This window comes from Lonchura striata, chromosome 2 (genome assembly GCF_046129695.1).
Source record: "Lonchura striata isolate bLonStr1 chromosome 2, bLonStr1.mat, whole genome shotgun sequence".
NCBI classification, from domain to species: Eukaryota; Metazoa; Chordata; class Aves; order Passeriformes; family Estrildidae; genus Lonchura; species Lonchura striata.
In genome coordinates this window covers 112857977-112875455 of record NC_134604.1, presented here as the reverse complement: position 1 = coordinate 112875455, position 17479 = coordinate 112857977, and the positions used below count along the sequence as shown (strand labels likewise).

The 17479-nt window shown below is 42.9% G+C and overlaps 1 long non-coding RNA gene across 1 annotated transcript; it reads left to right on the top strand.

The window, feature by feature from the left end:
• Positions 1-9246: 9246 nt before the first annotated feature.
• Positions 9247-13260, top strand: LOC144248916 (uncharacterized). The gene is made up of 2 exons (XR_013342098.1): positions 9247-9279; positions 12892-13260. It is a non-coding gene; the product is annotated as an uncharacterized LOC144248916 (long non-coding RNA).
• The last annotated feature ends 4219 nt before the right edge of the window (positions 13261-17479 follow it).

Here is a 17479-nt window from a genome sequence, read left to right as displayed (position 1 = left end):
GGTGGGGAGGCCTGGTAGAGCTGTAAAAAACCTGGTTTAGCCAATGGAGGTGCTATGGAAGAGCTCAGAGTCAGGTGGATGTTAAACCTGAATCCTGGTGGTGCAGGCAGGCTTCTGTCAGCTCCAGGGTGTGTGTGAGAGCCAGCACAGGCAGGCAGCCAGAACAACCGCAAACAGCCACAAATTTATGACTAAAACACAAACAATAAACTGATTCCCATTACCTCCGTGACCAGGGGATCCCCGAAGCAGAGGCACACAAGAGGAGACACAGACATTGCTAAACCCTGCCCATGCCAGGGGATCCCTGGCCCTGCTCTTTGCTCAGGCTTATCAAGGGTTACTCCAGCTGCAAGGTCACCTGGGCTCATTTACAGCCCTCCTCCACTCCTCTGCTTTTTAACCCATTCCTCCCAAGCCTGAGCATTAAAGAATTCTGCCCCAACATCTGATGTGTCCTATTGAAACCGTGCCTGGAAAAAGAAAACAGACGAGCTATTCAGGAGTAAAAATCCACACCAAATCAAGGAGCTGGTTCTCCTTCCTGGTGCACACAGAGCACTCTCTGTACTTGTGTGAAACCTTTGCCAATGCTTTTATGGCTGCACCCAGGAAAGCACAGACTGTAAAGCCCCTGGAGCTTTATAAGAAGTGTGTCCAGCAATTAAGAGCTGTGTTCAGTCTGAGAACAAGCATGGAGCTGGCATCCACCTCCATCCTTGGGTTTGCTTTTCCATGTTCTTCAGGAACGTCAATACCTTGTGCCAGCTTGACATTTGCTCAGCCCTGACTTAAGAAGTTAGTGAAATGCCTGGGAAAACTCAGGTAGATCATGATCCTTCTTTTAATTAAGAGATTGTCTGATCTTCTCCTCACAGGTGCTGTTGAGTGTGTAGAGACCCACAGGTAAATCTGAGATGTCCTGAAGGGAACACTCAAGCACAGCCTGTGCTTTTTCCAGGACTTGTCTGGTTTAAAGCCCAGTTCCTCAGGATAAAGAGGGAGGTAAATTCCTCTTTTTCCCCATGGACATTCATGGATGGTCCATCTCATGCTGTGCTGCCTTTCACAGCTGCAGTGACAGACTCCATGGAGGACACCACTGAAAAAAAAAAAAATAAATAAATAAAAAAAAAATACAGCTTTAAGGACCTTAGAGGGAAAAATTAAATATTTTTCTTCATTTTTTCTTCAGGGAAGAGCCCTGCTGACTATTGACACTTCCTGCATCATGTCCTCTGTTTAGTTTTGTCCCAGAGCATCTGGCCTCAAAGCAACATACAGGAGTGAAATTAGGACCTCAAAACAATACACAAGAGTGAAATTAGGGAACAAGCTCCTGCTGGATGGTTTGAGACATGGAAGAGACGAAGAGTTGACTACAAAAACTCCTCCACATTTTCCAGAAATTGACTGATGGGTCAGTCCAGAGCCTGGCTCTATCAGCATCAAAGGGGCAGGCAATTGCAACAGGCTTTTCACACTGGCAGTGCAGCAACTGCAAAAAAAAAAAAAAATATGAAAAAATATTTAATGGGGTATTGCATAAAACAGACTGCCTCAAGACGACTTGAAAAACTTGTTTCAGTAAAGCTATGTGAGAAACAAAGAGAAAAGCAGTTATTTTCTGTCCTGTGATAGATATTTTTTCTTGGTTTTGGCTGGGGCTTTTTGCTTGGCTTTTGTTTTTTGTGGTTTTTATCTAGGTTAGTGAGTCTAAAGCTGGTGTGAGGTCTTTTGTTCATGTCTTACTTATTCTGCTAAACATAATGTTGCAGGACACCCTCTTGTATAGGTTTTCCTCAGACAAGTTTTGTGAAATGCCAGGACAACATGGTACCACTATTGCCTGCGTCACTTTGGTTCTTTGGGTTTTTTTGTGTCATTTATCCCTTAGAGAGGAGCTTTGGCCATGTTAACAGAGGTTGAGAGGTGCTGGCAGGAGTTGCCTGGATGTGGACATGAGCTGCTTGCTGACCCGAACACCTCCCTCATTTCTGTGTGACCCACATCCACCTTTTGCATTTCCAACAAAACCAGCATAGACCTGTCCAGTTTCCTCCTCTTCTGACCCACTTTTTTCTCTTCCTGACATGTTTTCCTGATCTTGAATTTACGAGAAAATTGCTCCATTCTGGCCTCTCTAAAAATGCAATTCCATAAAAAACCCCCACCTATCAACACAAGAGAAAGGGGAAACCTTCTCTCTGAGAGTGATGTCCGTAGGAGAGGGTGTTTCAGAATCCTCTTCACTTGCATTTTGTTGTGAACTTCTGCCAAGTCCATTTTTGTAATTATATAACAACATTTTCAAATTAAATCTTAGAGATTATTCATATGATCCGCTGTATAGCTGCAGTGGGGACTCAGCTTCTCATAGACCGTGCTGAAATGACAGCAATGAATGCTCTGAAAGATAAATGGCAGCAGCCAGTTCCTTTGAAATCCAGTTTATTTCTTCACAAGGAACCCCATTTCAAAGGAATACGGTGTATCTTCATCCTTATCAGCAAAGCTGACCTTATATAGCTCAGTGAAGACAAGCATGCGTAGTTTGTAACTGACCCTTTCCTCCTGCACTTAATCTGGCAGAGCATCTTGCCTAAAAGCACAAGTTTAGGATTGCAAAGGAGCATTTTTGCCCTTGATTGCAACACAGGTGAAGTACAGTTAATACCTGTGACTGGCCCGGGCTGTTGGCTCTGAGAACTGAAATTTCTGAGGGCAAAAATTTCTGGCTGGGGGTCCACTGGACAACCCTTGTGGGCTGGCTGGGGAATGCAGGGGGCAATCGAGTGAGCTTGCAGAGACCTCTGCTTTCCAGCCTGGGGAGCTTTGTCAGGACACAGATAAGGTGCCACATGTTCCTCTGACTGGAACTGGGAGGTGGGATCTTACTGGTTGTGTGGAGCTTGGGAGGAGTGCTGTTCTCATTGCCTTTCAGATGTTGAAAACACCCCAAAATCCAACGTGCTCAGAGCTGTCGGAACTCAAAATGTCCCTCAGACATTTTTGGAGGTTCCGGGCCCAGGTCAGAAGCATTTGAGACCCTGGCAGGCAGCTGGAAACAGCTGTGATTTTGGGTTTGAACCATGGAATGATTTACCAACCTTGCAGGAAGAACAAGAAGTCACAAAAGTTTAGATGTTATAGTAGAAGTAGTTACAAAGTAAAGAGAAGAATTTTTGAGTGCTGTACAGGGGGGTTTGGTTTTGTACATGGGGGTCAGAAGTTTAAGATGGAGGATTTGGGCCTGCCCTGTCCTCCCTCTTTCTCCTTCCTTACCTCCATGTTCATGGTGATGTTGGCACTCCCAGATTGGTTTAGAGTAGAAAGGCACCATTTAATATAGGTAATAGGCATTGGGGAAAAACTGTAACCATGTAACATGTAATGTACCATATAAAAGATAGAAAAGCACCATTTAATATAGGTAATGGGCATTGGGGAAAAACTGTAACCATGTAACACGTAATGTACCATATAAAAGACAGCAGCAGCCCTGGGCAGGGAAGAAGAAGCAGTCGGGAGTCAGAGAGGATGTCAGGGTGTGTGTGTGCCTCTGCCTGAGCTGTGAGCAAACCACAGCAGGTTCAGAAGAAAATCTTTTAGATAACTTGCAATAAACTGCCTTGAGACCGGACAACAGAGACTGCTGAGCCTTTCTTGGAAGCACGGGTTGGAGGAGAGATTTTTCCACCACACGGAGCCACCCCCGACCCAGGGTGAGCTCCAGCACAGAGCAAAATCCCCATTAAGGACACAGGGAATCACTGCTGAAACGTTCACCAGGATGTGGCACTTTGGGACATGTTTTAGGTGTCATTATGGGGTTGATGGTGGGACTGGGTGGTCTGGAAAGGGCCTTCCAACCTCGAGGATCCTGTGATTCCATGATTCCCAAATGCCCCATCCCAGGTGCAGCACTTGGCCTTGTTGAAGCTCATGAGGTTCTTGTGGTCCTGCTTCCCAAAATTTTCAAGACCTCTCTGGGCTGGCAGTGAGACTGGAAAATCTCACTGGTATCTCTCAGCCTTGATGATTCTGTGACTAATGAGCTGGGGCAGACACAGCTTAATTAAAGCCATAAGAAAAACAAACAAAACAAACAAACAAACAAACAAACAAAAAAAAACCCTAAAAACCAAACAAAAAAAAAAAAAAACAACCCCACCAAACAAACAAAACAAAAAAACCCCTCAGGCTACTATAAGATTTAAGTACTCTCAGAAAATTGTCTTAAGATCTAGAAGATGGAACATAAAGTTAAGAACTTCAGTTTCATGTATCTTTTCCCTTCTCCACTTTGTTTTCAGGACAAGATGCTTAAGATTGATTCAGCTCTCAGAAAAGGGACTTCAGAAAGTCATATTTAATTCAAAACCCAATAAGATAATTGGGAAATGTAAATTTTTAAATATAATTTAACTTATTCCTAAATACTGAAATGAACTCTGTGGAATTTTCTCCATTTTTTCCTCACTAAAATTTATTTCTTGTTTGTTTGACTTACCAGTACTAAGGTGCAAAATGTTTTAAAAACTGAAACTGGAATGTTATTTAGAAAAATGATATGTCAGTTGTTTTACTGAATATGAGAAAGGGCTGTACAGAGGACAAAACACTTGCATGTTTGAATCTTAGACAGAGACTGAACAAATAGATCCAGATTTCTGAAGGAAAAAAAAGTGTGTGGGTTCAGTGTAAAAGCTTTTGCTACTCTAATTGCTCAATACTATTTAGTGAAAGAGCTTTTATGCATAAATACACATAATATATTTAATACCAGAAAGAAAATTGAAAGGATGAAAGTATGTGGGTTTGCCTCCACCTAATTCCTGAATAGCAAATAAAAATTAATTATCAAAATGACAGCAAGAGGTGTGAACTTTCTCATTCATTATTCAGTTTTTCTTTTGTTGTTACATGCACTATTTATGGTTCTTTGAAAATGAAGCTGGATGCACAAAGTACAGTGCCTATTACCACTCCTATTATTGTAGATTCTTTGTTTGGCCATAAGTCCTTAAATTATCCAGCAATAGTTTTTATAAGATTAATTCATTTACATCTCAAAGGTAAGTGCGTGCTGTTGCATGAGTAAACTGAATGAATCACAGGCGTCAGAATAATAACTGTAGGCCATAGTGGAAGGAGAGATTTTGATTTATTTTATGGGTGTGTGTGTGAGAGAACAGTGAAGTGAGATTTTGGGAAGAGGATATTGGACTTTACCTTCCTGCTTCCCCCACAACCTGCATCCAGTAACATGTTCAGAAACTCTAAAATTGTAAGGCCAAAATGCAAAGGTTATACAAGTAACTATGCTGAAGAATAATAATTATATAGAGAAAAAAAACAGCTGGCAAAGACTTATCAGACTGGATAGCACCACAAGCTTTTAAAAATTTATGCTTATTAATAAAAATGTATGTTTATTAATATTAATTATGTATGCAGTTAAACGTAGTAAATTCATATTGTTGGAAACCAGATAAAATTAACCCCAGGGGTAACCAATTAAAGGCAATGCAATTATACAAGGATTTACTTGGAGAAAAACATTCAGGAGAGAGATGGTATTAGGAAGTTTAGAGAAAATTAAGACATGAACTAAAAATAATAAAATTAAATTAAGATGGGAGGTAAACAGAAATTGAATGGGGAAAAGAAATCAGAAAAGTTTACTTCTGCTGGAACTTGGGAGGAAAAGGTTCTATTGACTGTGGTTTTGCAGGGGGATGCTTGTGTAAAATATTTTAAAGCTTGAGTTGTTAGTATGGACGATCTTAATTCAAAGTGATACCAGAAAAAAGCAAGGGAGTACACAGAAGGAGAAAGCAGGGACAGGTCACCTGGTTGGTGCCCCAAGGGATATGGTTGGCAAAACCAAAGCTCAGCTGGAGATGAATCCAGCAAAGGGTGAGAGGGACAAGGGTTCTTTCTTTAAGTACATTTTGCAGTGAAATGAAAGCTAAGGAAGATGCTGGCCTGGGGCTTGGGACCCCATGTCTGATAAAAAATAGGCTGAGGTGCTCAGTGCCATTTTTTGCCCGGTTCATCACTGCTCAGGTTGGTTCTCTGGCCTTTCAGGGGTCTGAGCCTCTTAGCAGAGCCTGTGGGAGCAAAACCACACGAAGAGAACCCAGAGTTAATGAGGGCTTGGGCTAATTAGCCATAGACAAGCCCATGGGAGGCATCTATGGAGCTGGGGAGGTGGCTTCTGTCACTGCAAGGCCACTCTCTGTCACTCATCACAGCGAGGTTGCCGGTGACTGGAAAAAGCCAAATAAAACACCCAGCCTGAGGAGCACCTGGGGGAGCTGGAGGATGGTCAGCCCCAGCTCAATCCCTGGGGATGTCACACAACAAATCCTCTCAGGAAGCCATTTCCAGACACAGGAAGGAGGAGAAGTTGATTTGGAAGAGTGAAGATGGGTGTTCCCAGGGGTGATTGTGCCCTTCCAGCCCAAACCCTTTCAGAGATGGCATGACAAGCTCTGTGTACGAAGACAGAGAAGTGGACATCATAATCCTAAATTCCAGCAAGGCCTTTCACAGTGTTTCCTTCTATATCTTTATTGCCAAACCAGTGAGATATGGACTGGATAAATGGATGATAAGGTGGGTGGAAAACTGGCCGGCCTGCTGGGCTCAGAGCATTGTTTGTAATCCGTCAGTGATCCAAAGTCCAACAGAGACCAGTTACCAACAGCGTGCCTGGGGGATCAATACTCAGACCAGGAGTGGTTTAAGCCTTTATTAATGACCAAGACAGCAGGGCAGAGAGCAATAAAAGTTCCCACTGTGGAAGCAGTCGATGCTATTTAGAAAGACCATGGCAAATGGCTCAGCAGTAGTGAGGCCATGTGTCCAGTTCGGGGTTCCCAGGACAAGATATGGATTTTTGGGAGAAAGTCCAGGACAGGGCCACCAGTCAATGGGTTGGAGCACAGGACATACAAGAAGAGTCAAGGTGAGCTGGGACTGTTCAAACTGCAGAAGAGAATTTCAATTCCCTGCACAAGGAATTTATCACTGCCTGGGGCTAGCCCACCGGAGGTTGGCAGAGGAAGGAGTCAGGCTTTTCTCAGAAGGGGAGGGTGACAGGACAGGAGGCAATGGGCACAGGTTGAAATGCTGGAATCTCTGAGAAGGAACCATATTGTAAATACAGGCAAACCCAATGGGAAAAATGCTGATGTCTGACTCAATTCAGAAGGCTGAATTATTTCTTTATTATAACTATGCCAAAATACAGTAATATACTATATAAAAAGGAGGATACTAAAACTACATGCTACTTTCTCTGACTCTAACACAACTTGTGACCCTCTCTGAGAGCCCAGCCCCAGGTGGGTTGGATTGGCCATCAGGCTCAAACAATCCTCACCAGAATCCAACCAAACAATCACCCCAGGGAAACAATTCTCCAAACACATTCCACATGGGAAAAACAAGGAGCAGAAATAGAAATTGTTTTCTCTTTCATTTCTCTCTGTGCACCTCTATGAAAAACCCTGAGAGGGAGAGAAATGTGCTTGCCATGGTACCAGAAAAAGGAAATACCAGCATGAGTCTGGTCAGACTGGGACCCAGAGAGGTTGTGGGGTGGAGATTCTGAAAACTCAGCTGCACTAGTCCTGAGCAGCTGGGGCTGACTGACCCTCCCATGAGCAATGGGCAATACTCAGTGACCTGCCTTTCAGAGAATTACAGAATACTCTGAATTGGAAGGGTTCCACAAGGTTCATTGAGTCCAACTCCTGGCCTTGCACAGAACAACCCAAGAATTAATGGATTCAAATGAGCATAAATTTGAAGACAAGAGAATACCAAAGGCATGCACAGGAGCTCTTTGCAGAGCTTGGTGCAAGGACATATCTGTGGAATGTAATAGGAAGAAAACCTAATCTGTAAATAGAAATTTTCAGGGAAAATAGCAAATCCCTTTCTCCATGGTTCCTTTATCTAGTATATTTTTAGGACCTAAGCAGATCTTTCTTGTTTCAGCATATAATCTCTCCAGAGCTTTGCTTTCTGATCAGTTATCTGCCCAAAATTCATTTGATTAAGAAGGCAAAGCACCTAGCAGCCCATCTTAGGCACAAAGTTAAGCAAAAACCTCATTATAATAATATAATTTTGTGTATTATCTTACACATTCAAAACAGCAATTTTGTTTGTGGGCTGCTGTTAGAGAACAAAATTTCACTATCAGCCATAAGGAAGGGAACGTGTTTTTCCTATCTGTCTGGTTGCCTGAGGAATTACCATAACATGATAAAGGATATTAACAGGTAAACATAAACTGAGTTGAAGGTGCCCTTTCATGCCTCGTTATGTGAATAAATCAAAAGTTTGAACAGTGACATTTCCGTTGGGCTGTTTTGCTACTAAAGGGCTTTCATTTTATAATCTTATAATTAGTACTTGCACAACAACTCTGTTCCTCTCAGGCACGTTGCCAGCCAACTGTGCCCATCACGTGCTGGGTTTTGGGGCTCTCAGCAGCTCAAGTTACAGGGAACGAATTTAATGCACACTTCAAGCAAAGTGAAGTCATTATTAGAAAGTCAGGTGTGCAAGTGGGCTGTACAAATATCAGTGGAAAACATGGGATTGTGTGTTTGGAGACACCTCTAGGAGTGTGAGTGCCAAGGTGCTCCCATGTAGGGGGGTTAGGTATGGCCTAAGCTTCTTCTTCTACTCTCTGCTTGTCTTCATTTTCACAGGATGGAAGGGGGCTACAGCTGGCATCTTCTAGATTCTGCAAGAATCTAAAGGAAAGACACATGGGTTATAAGGAAGAAGATGTCCTAAGGAAGGTCACTGATGAGCAAATGAGCACCTTTTACACCTGTGGAGTAACCACCATCCTGGCACAGGGAAAATCCACACTCAAGTTATGGCCACAAACCACACAGCAGGTGGGCTGAATTCTTTGTCTCTGTCCATGTCCCAGCTGGCATTCCTCACCTCACTGACCTTCTGGATCAGATGATCTGCAAACACTCATTCTGGGATGCATGGAACAGGCAGGGGACCTCTGCACTTCCTACAAGGGCTCCAGGTCATACAACAAAGAGCTTCAGAGGCAGAGATGGCAGCTGATGGGGGCCTGGAGGGTGCTAAAAATTTGGATCTGAGTTTGGTTCCACAAAGCTTGACCTCATTCTTATTTGGTTTCCTTCTCTCAACTATTAAATGGAGAGCAGACAATATTTACCTCCCTCGCTTTGTGAAGATAAGCACAATAAACAGGATCCAGACACAAAGGTATGAAAGATAGATTAACTTTTATGCAAATAAAGAACTGCTAGCTAGGCCTTCTAGGAAAAAAAAAAAAAAAAAAAAAAAAAAGGAAAAAAGGAAAGACTGAAGAAATTTGGCCACACTTGGCCTGACACCATGGCCAGTGCATCAATAACCAGCAGTTATTGATCAGCAAGACTTATGTCATCACCTCTCATCCAGAAATACTGCACAGGCAGTGCTCTCTCTCCACAAGCTGGGAAATCCATCAAGTGTTGCTTTTCCCCTATTTTAATCTAAATTGATGCGTGGGAGAATGGGTAAGAAAAAAGCTTGGAGATATCTTGCTGTATTTTATCACGCGCACTGGAGTTTTTGGAGCTGCTCCATTTCTCTTCCTCTCCTTCAGTGTTGCTCAATCTTCTGGTCACAACTGGGAGAAAAAATAGCATAGTTTATAATCTCTGAAGCATGAGTAAAACATGTTATCTTAAACTGCAGGCTAGCTATAAAAATAGCTGCAAATACTAACTACAAATATATAATAACACTGAATTTTTTTTAGCTTTTTTCTTCCCCTAATATTTCTAAGTGCCATTCATTTCCTCAGTTCTTCCCAGCTCTGTGTGGAGCCATATCCATGCCCTTTGGAGGATAACTGTGTTGGGGTCCATATTTTCCCTCTTTTTGTGACTCTGGAGAACTTCTATAGCCTGGATTCTCCCCTGAGTTAATGGTTAATGGAATTCTAGCTGAGGTGATAAATCCTGCTTCCTGCTTCAACCTACACAGCCCCTTCTCTCCCCCTCCCAAAAGAGGGTTAAAGAGGATTTACATTTCTCCACCTCCTCCCCTGCCTCCACAGTGGTGCCCTTTGCATCCCCATTGGGGATTGCTCCAAATCTGAACAAAGGTAAGGATCTCCAGCCAGGAGGATGGGGGTGGTATGTGTCTAGATAAAAACACATCAGCTCCTGGCGTTTCTGTTGCTGGTTTTGTGTTTTCCTTCTGGCTCACTACTGGTTTGGTTTGTCTGGCATTTTCAGGGAATGGGATTGGGTTTTAGGAAAGAGAATTCCACCTTTCAACCCAACAATTGTGAGATCTGCATGGCAGCTCTCATGACTGAGGAACAGGTTTTTTGGAGAGACCATTGACAGACAGAATGGCAGGGGTTGGACATGATTCCAGATACAGATGCCTAAATTCAATTTCCTGATGTGTAGGTGACTTCATGTGATCTTCTACATCAGGGTAAGCTGAATTGCCCTCCCAATACTGCATATTGTACAGTGGAGTCTCTGCCAATAAAAATAGTTTAGGACACCAGCATTTGGGATTAATTCCCCCTTTTAGTATTCTATTCTAACCTAAGTCAGGCTTTTGAAATAATTTTTGGATGATACACTTTTCATATTTTCTTCTTTTAAGATTAATATCCTACTTTAGGGTACAGGCAGAGATGCAGCATTGCTGTATTGTGACAATTTCATATTTGCATTATTGTTAACCATTTATTTGATTACATTTCCAAAGGGAATCCATGAAAATATTTTAATCTTGCTAAATCTACTGCTGCAGAATGAGAGTAAAAATTTGTTTGGACAGCCATGCCATAGTCAGTTTGCAGTGGTTCACTGTCAAAACAGTGGCAAATTCTGTAGAAAAGACTTCTAGGTCTACAGGAGGTCAAAAGTGGAGCATCAGTCAGCAATGCCATGGTTTTATGAAAATAAAATAAAATAAACATCAAATAAATAAGTCTGGAAGTATAAATGAGAGCAGTGCCTGCAGATTGGGGCAGGAATCTTTCCTCCCTGCTCCATCACTGGAGTTTTGTATTGAGGAACTGAGTACAATTCAAGAAAGTCCCAAGGAGAGTGGTAGAAAAGATCAGGAGCAAAACCTCCCTCTCAGGACTCCCAGGGAAATCTTGTAACCTTATTTAAATTAAAGCTGTTGAAGCCAAAGAGAAGTGTAAATTCTGGTAATTCTTCATGTACATAGAAGCTGGAAGGTGTAGTAGTTTCTGCATCACTTCAGGATTTTGCAGCCAAGCCATGTTCATTTTTACTCCTTTGATGTACCTACCCTGGACACAACCTGCAGACCAAATAGAATTCAATCAATAATTCTGCTTTTGGAAACACACAAACTGCTTTCACACAAAGTTTTTAAACTCCAAATCATGTCACTGTGCAGATGAACAGTGGTCAAGACTGCCCTCCCTGAGCTATGGGGTTGTTCCCTAGCAACTGCCAAGGTGGCCTTTGGAGACCACCTGGCCAATGATGGAGAAATCACCTCAAATCAATATTTCATGGAGGAGATACTGTTAAGAGATTGTCTATATATAATTTACAGATACAACTTTCTGCCTGTGAGCAAACTGCTAGGTAAAAAGTCCTCCGATTAACAACCACATGGTTATTTAATCTCTTATGTGTGTGAGTATTAATCCTATCCCTTTTATATGTTGAGTATTTGAATTCCAGCATTTTGTAGCTGCTGTTGTAGAAGAAAAATCAGGCTGAGATGAAGTTTGACATGAAAATGAAGTGATCAAGCAACTGCTAAAAACTCAAGCACTGTTTGCTGTCCTGGCTTGGAACTGAATTTGGAAGCATGGGTCTGGGTGTAGAGGAAAGAGGGAGAAAGAGGAAGAAAGAGGAAAGAGAAAGAGGAAGAAAGTGATTTTGCTCAATTACTGAATTAAATTCATGCCTGTGGAAAATGTGATCAGGGGCTTCTGGTAAAGTCCAGCCTATAACCTCAGCCTAAACACCAGATCATCTGTGTCATCCTCATGGATGGACCCTCCTAATCCAACTTGCAGGATTGCTAGCTGAGTTTTACCATTCTCTTTAGTTTGCATTCCAATTACCCACTGCTTCTGAGGCCACTTCTCAGTATATTTCATTTCCTTCCCTGTAGAATCAGCCACTTGAGGACAAGATTGGCAGAATTAAATACCCTCAGCTGGAATTAACCTGGTGAATAAGAATGTTCCCTGTGAAATTAGCTGCAATTTTTATATTACCACCAATGGCAATTCCATGGCTGCTTTTCCAAGTACTGCAATGAAAATGAACTATTAGTTATAAATTAGCTTTTCCAAAAGTTAAATATCCTGAATATGCATGACTTCACTTCTATGTTGGCAAAGATTGCTCTGTTAGTTTTGACCAACTCCCTCTCTTCTCCAAGGAAGTTCACTAAACAGTGAAAAAGTTCACATTTATCATGTGCTTCCACCACTACACTGAAGCAGGAATTGTCATCTTTGCCTAATCAAAGAAAGAACTTACTGCTCCAAGGACTTATGGCAACCAATTTGGAAGGACTTAGAGGAAGGGGTAGAGATTCAGATAAAAGAGCGATGTACACACAAAGAAATTCTAATTTGTAGTAGGTGACAGATCAATTTCAAATTTCAGGCCTAAAAACAGACACACAAATCTTGGGTTGCAGGAATATGTTGCCTATGGCAGAGAAGTTCTGCCTCAGGAATCCTGCTTGTCCTTGGCTGGTCACTCCCTGGCCACAGCATCTCTGCAGATGTAGCAGCATGGCCTTGATGTAAATTCTGTGATGAGTAGTATAAATCTCCTCTTCCTTTCCCTTTTTCTTTTTCAGCTTATTTACTTCCAGCCCAGATAAATTCAGAACCAAAAGTTGCACAGGGAGGAGGAGCAGGGAAGGGAAATTCTGGGAACTGACCTGTTTTCTAACACTGCTCTCATCTGACTGAAGATGCCTTGAACTGTGCAGGACCCTTCACCTCAGAGTTGTATAAATGAAATATCAAATATTTCAGTTCCACAGGCACTGCAGGGTGACTGGGGGAGGATGAGAGTTGGATGCTGAGGGGCTTTATTGTAAATGCAGGCGAACCCAATGGGAAGAAATGACGATGTCTGACTCAATTCAGAAGGCTGGATGATTTCTTTATTATAACTATGCCAAAATATATGAATATACTAAATAAAAAGGAGGATACTAAAACTACATGCTACTTTCTCTGACTCTAACACAACTTGTGACCCTCTCTCGAGAGTCCAGCCCCAGGTGGGTTGGATTGGCCACCAGGCTCAAACAATCCTCACCAGAATCCAACCAAGCAATCACCCCAGGGAAACAATTCTCCAAACACATTCCACATAGGAAAAACAAGGAGCAGAAATAGAAATTGTTTTCTCTTTCATTTCTCTCTGTGCACCTCTATGAAAAATCCTGAGAGGGAGAGAAATGTGCTTGCCACAGGGCTTGAAGCAGCAGAGATGATAGAGGCAAACAGAGGAGCAAGTGACAAAACTTTGCCTCGAAAGACACGGGACTTTCCAGGGGAGCAAGGCTGTGGGTAAGGTGGCTGTGTGAAGGAGCAGCAGGGGAATAGAAAGGGAGATGCTCTAAAGGAGACAGTTTGGGATGTGGAAGCACAAAGGGTGGCTGTGAAGCAAAGCAGAGAAGTAGCACTAGAACAAGAGAGTGAAACAGCTCCCTCTGGAGCACTCCTGGACACAGAATTTAAACCATTGCTGGAGCCACAGCAGGGCTTCGACTTCTCACACGAGCGAGTGATTTGCCCTGTCAGGACTGAAACGTTACAGAACCAAATACTTTAGCAAGCACAATCAACTCCGCTCTTCAGCAAGGCAAAATACCCCAAATTTCTGCAGGTGACGTTTGATGGGCCATTGTGACAGAAACAAGGAAACGTGGAATATTTTGGGTTGGAAGGGACCTTAAAGATCATCCAGTTCCAGCCCCTGCCTGCCATGGTCAGGGACACTTTCCACTATCCCAGGCTGCTCAGAGCTCCATCCAGCCTGGCCTTGGACCCTTCCAGGAATGGGGCATCCCCTTGTCAATTTGCCTGGCAGCAGCAGGGAGGTTGCAGTGCCACCTCATATCAGTCACTTGCCACAGAAAATTCCCAGCTGCTCCTTCGTCTTTACTAACTGTAATCTAATTAATTGTAATTCGTTGTCTCATTAACTCTATCAAGAGAGATGGAGCAGTGGGTGTGGAGGGGACACACACTCTATTGCCACACGCTAATTTGGATAAATCCTGAAAGATGTTTGAACTCGTTCCTCTACTGCAAAAGGCATCCTGTCCACCACAGAAAAAACAAAATTTCAATGCAGCAACAACCCCTGTTCAAGCTTGTGACTTGCCTTCAAACACAGCTGAAACCACTTTTGTTTTTCTGCAGTCAGACCTTTATAGATCAATCATGCGAGGAGGTTTCCTGCAGCTGTGATTTTTAAAGGTTTTCCAGGTGCTTTGTGTTTCCCTTTCAGTGCTCTCAGAAGTTGTATAAAGTGAGGAAGTTGTAGGAAGTTTCTCTTTTGCTGTTTTTGATTGTGTGTGTTGCTGTCTTCTTAAAAGGCAATGTACATTTTGGGCTAAGAGATGCAATTATTGCAACTTCCCTGTGCCAGGAGAGGCCTCACCTGGGAGGATTATTCCATGAGACAGCAGGTGAGAATGAAAGCAGCTCAGTGTTATTCTCCTTTTTGTTTTGGTTTTGCTTTCTGTCTTTTCACCGTGAACCTGCCCGTGGGCACCTTTCAAAACGAGGTGGGGGGTGAAAAAGGTTGACTTTTGCTTTAGTAAAAGGAAATTGTTGGATTTGAGGGCTCAGAGTGTGGCTGGTGATTTTGCCTGGCTGCTGGGAGCTGCAGGAAGGGGGGGATGCAGCCAGAGGAATGCAGGTGGATATGGGACACTGCCAACAGACTCTGACATTGGCTAACAGCATTTGAGAGCCACAGGTGCCCTCAGCTCACCCCAGTGGGGTCCAAACTCATAATTTCAAGTATTTGTCTTTCACTTTTTTACTCTATGTAGATTGGAGGAGATTAAAAGCAAAGCTGCAACAGATCTCCAGGGAATTGTGGATTTCACATGCTTCCAAATTTCCTTTGTCGTTAAAAGTCTGTCATATTCACATATTAGTGCACGACTGCTTAACAGGCAAGTGGAATATTGTGAATACTTCATCCTCAATAAATTCCATGTTGAAGCTGTAATTGTGCCTTTTTCAGGCATCTCCTGGATGAGAATTCCTTTGGCTGAGTCTCACTTTGAGATCCTGACTCTGTGCCCTGAGCAGTTTTGTGTTTTCTCCTCTGGATGCTGTGCACTGAAATAGTGAATGGCAGAGCTGAAGGGGTTCAGGACTTGTGGTGGTTTGTAAATGCAACTCTTCAGGGGACCTTATTAACTAAATACATAAATAAATGAAATTCCAAACTCCTTAGTGGCTGCTGTGTCTAGACCAGCCTGTGAACTTGCTCTCTGCACCTAGTCCTGTTGGCCACTCCTCACTTTGGGGTATCACTGCCTGAATTGGAGGCTGTGAGTGCTGGGTGCCCTCTGGAAAGTCCTGTCTTGGTGCTGCTGGTTAAGGTGGTAAAATGTACAATGATGTGGCCTCACTGAGGGTTCACAGTGCCTTTGTGGGGCTGCAGTAAATCAACTCTTTGAAAGAGTCCCTGGGGTGAGGTGATCCCAGTGATGCGTTTGTGTGAGAGACACGCGAGGAATTGATGGCGTTGGAGCATTTTGAAGACACCAGCTGTCCTGGAGGAACAGGAAAGCCATTGTGGGCCTGGACCTGCCTGCCTTCCCCTGGTGCCAGTGCTGCACAAAGCAAGGTTTTGTACCTCTGGTGCTATTCAGCTTAGCAAAAGGTACAGCCTGGGACCAGTCAGAGACCATAATTAAAGAATTCTCAGCTTCCACCCCTCATGTAAAGGTCATGTGTTCATATTGCAGTTATTGAAGTCAGCCTCCAGCATTCGTAAAGTGTCTGGTGCTCTCCTAGTGCTGTGCAAACAATAGCAAAAACAAGGCAGAGTTAATTTTCAGTTATTCTGAGGCGTTTGTAACAGGAATTATAACAATAAACAAGATTTAGAACCATCCCTCCTCCTTTTACATGAGAGGATTCAACTTTGTTAGACTGATCTGATTTTATTTGTAAAAATAACTGTAAAATTCAGAATTATTAATCCCCAAGAGTCAACACTGACTCAAGCTTCATCCTCTTTTATTCCCTCCAGGTGGGGGAAAATAATTTTGTTTGGGATATGAACAATCTCATTCTCTTTTTAAAATGTTTGGTTTTCTGTGTCTTATGCTACATTGTTAATCTTCAGGATATTTTTTAGCAATTCTAACACCTAGAAATATTTAAATATTATTATTGCTGTTAAATGAAACCTGAGATTCCTGCATAAGAGCTTGCCTTTGGGAGTTTATATTTGAGTTTAAAAAAAAAAAAACAAAAAACAACAGCATGGGACTACTGTGATAAAAGCAAAAGAACTGGCAACTCTTTCAAGTTTTGAAGCCAGCTAGGGAAGCATTGTAAAAGAGAAGAAAACAGCCTGGCAGGAGATATTTTCCTGATGATGAAACCCCATGGAATAATGGGTGGCCAGAGGATGCAGAGGGGAGATTGTAGGGTCCTGCCAGCACAGGAAAAAATCTTCAACCATTGAGCCTGCCTTGTATTCATGACCTTTAAAGGCTAATCCTCCCCTCCCCATCTTATCTGCTGATAATCTTTCTTTATCCTGATAAATTTTGGAAATGCAGGAACTTTTGGGTGCAGTCTCTGCTCTTTGTCCTGATAAATGTTGGAAATGCAGGAACTTTTGGGCGCAGTCTCTGCCCTTTGCCAAGAGGATGTTTGGGGAGGATCCCCAAGGTTCAGGGCAGAAGCAGAGGCTGTGACTGTCTATCTGTCAGTTTGTGATTCCAGTGATGGTTCATGACCTGCTCTAAACAAGGAGCTGGGCAAGGCTTGCTCACTTTCCCTGAAGAACCCTTATCCCCAACATCAAGGGTCTGGAAAAGTCCTGGCCTTCAAGGAGGGAGATGGAACAAGTTGGTCAGTGGTGTTTTAGCACTGAGCAAAGGCTTAGAGAGCACTGAAAAGGAGCTAACCCAGCAGATCTCTGCTTTTTCATTGGGGTGTAATTACAGGGGACCTTTCCTGGCACACAGCTGAGGGTGTGTGACAGGAAAATAAAAAGCACTGGTGATGCCTGTAGTGGTTTTGGCTCACCAATTTGAGTTTTCCCAGCCAACACACCTGTGAATGTGGTGGGTTTAGTGCTGGCCAGTCACCAGTGCACTCACTAGAATGTCCTTACTCACTTCCTGCTGTGAGATAGGATTAAGAGAAAGGAAAAACAGGCTCAAAACT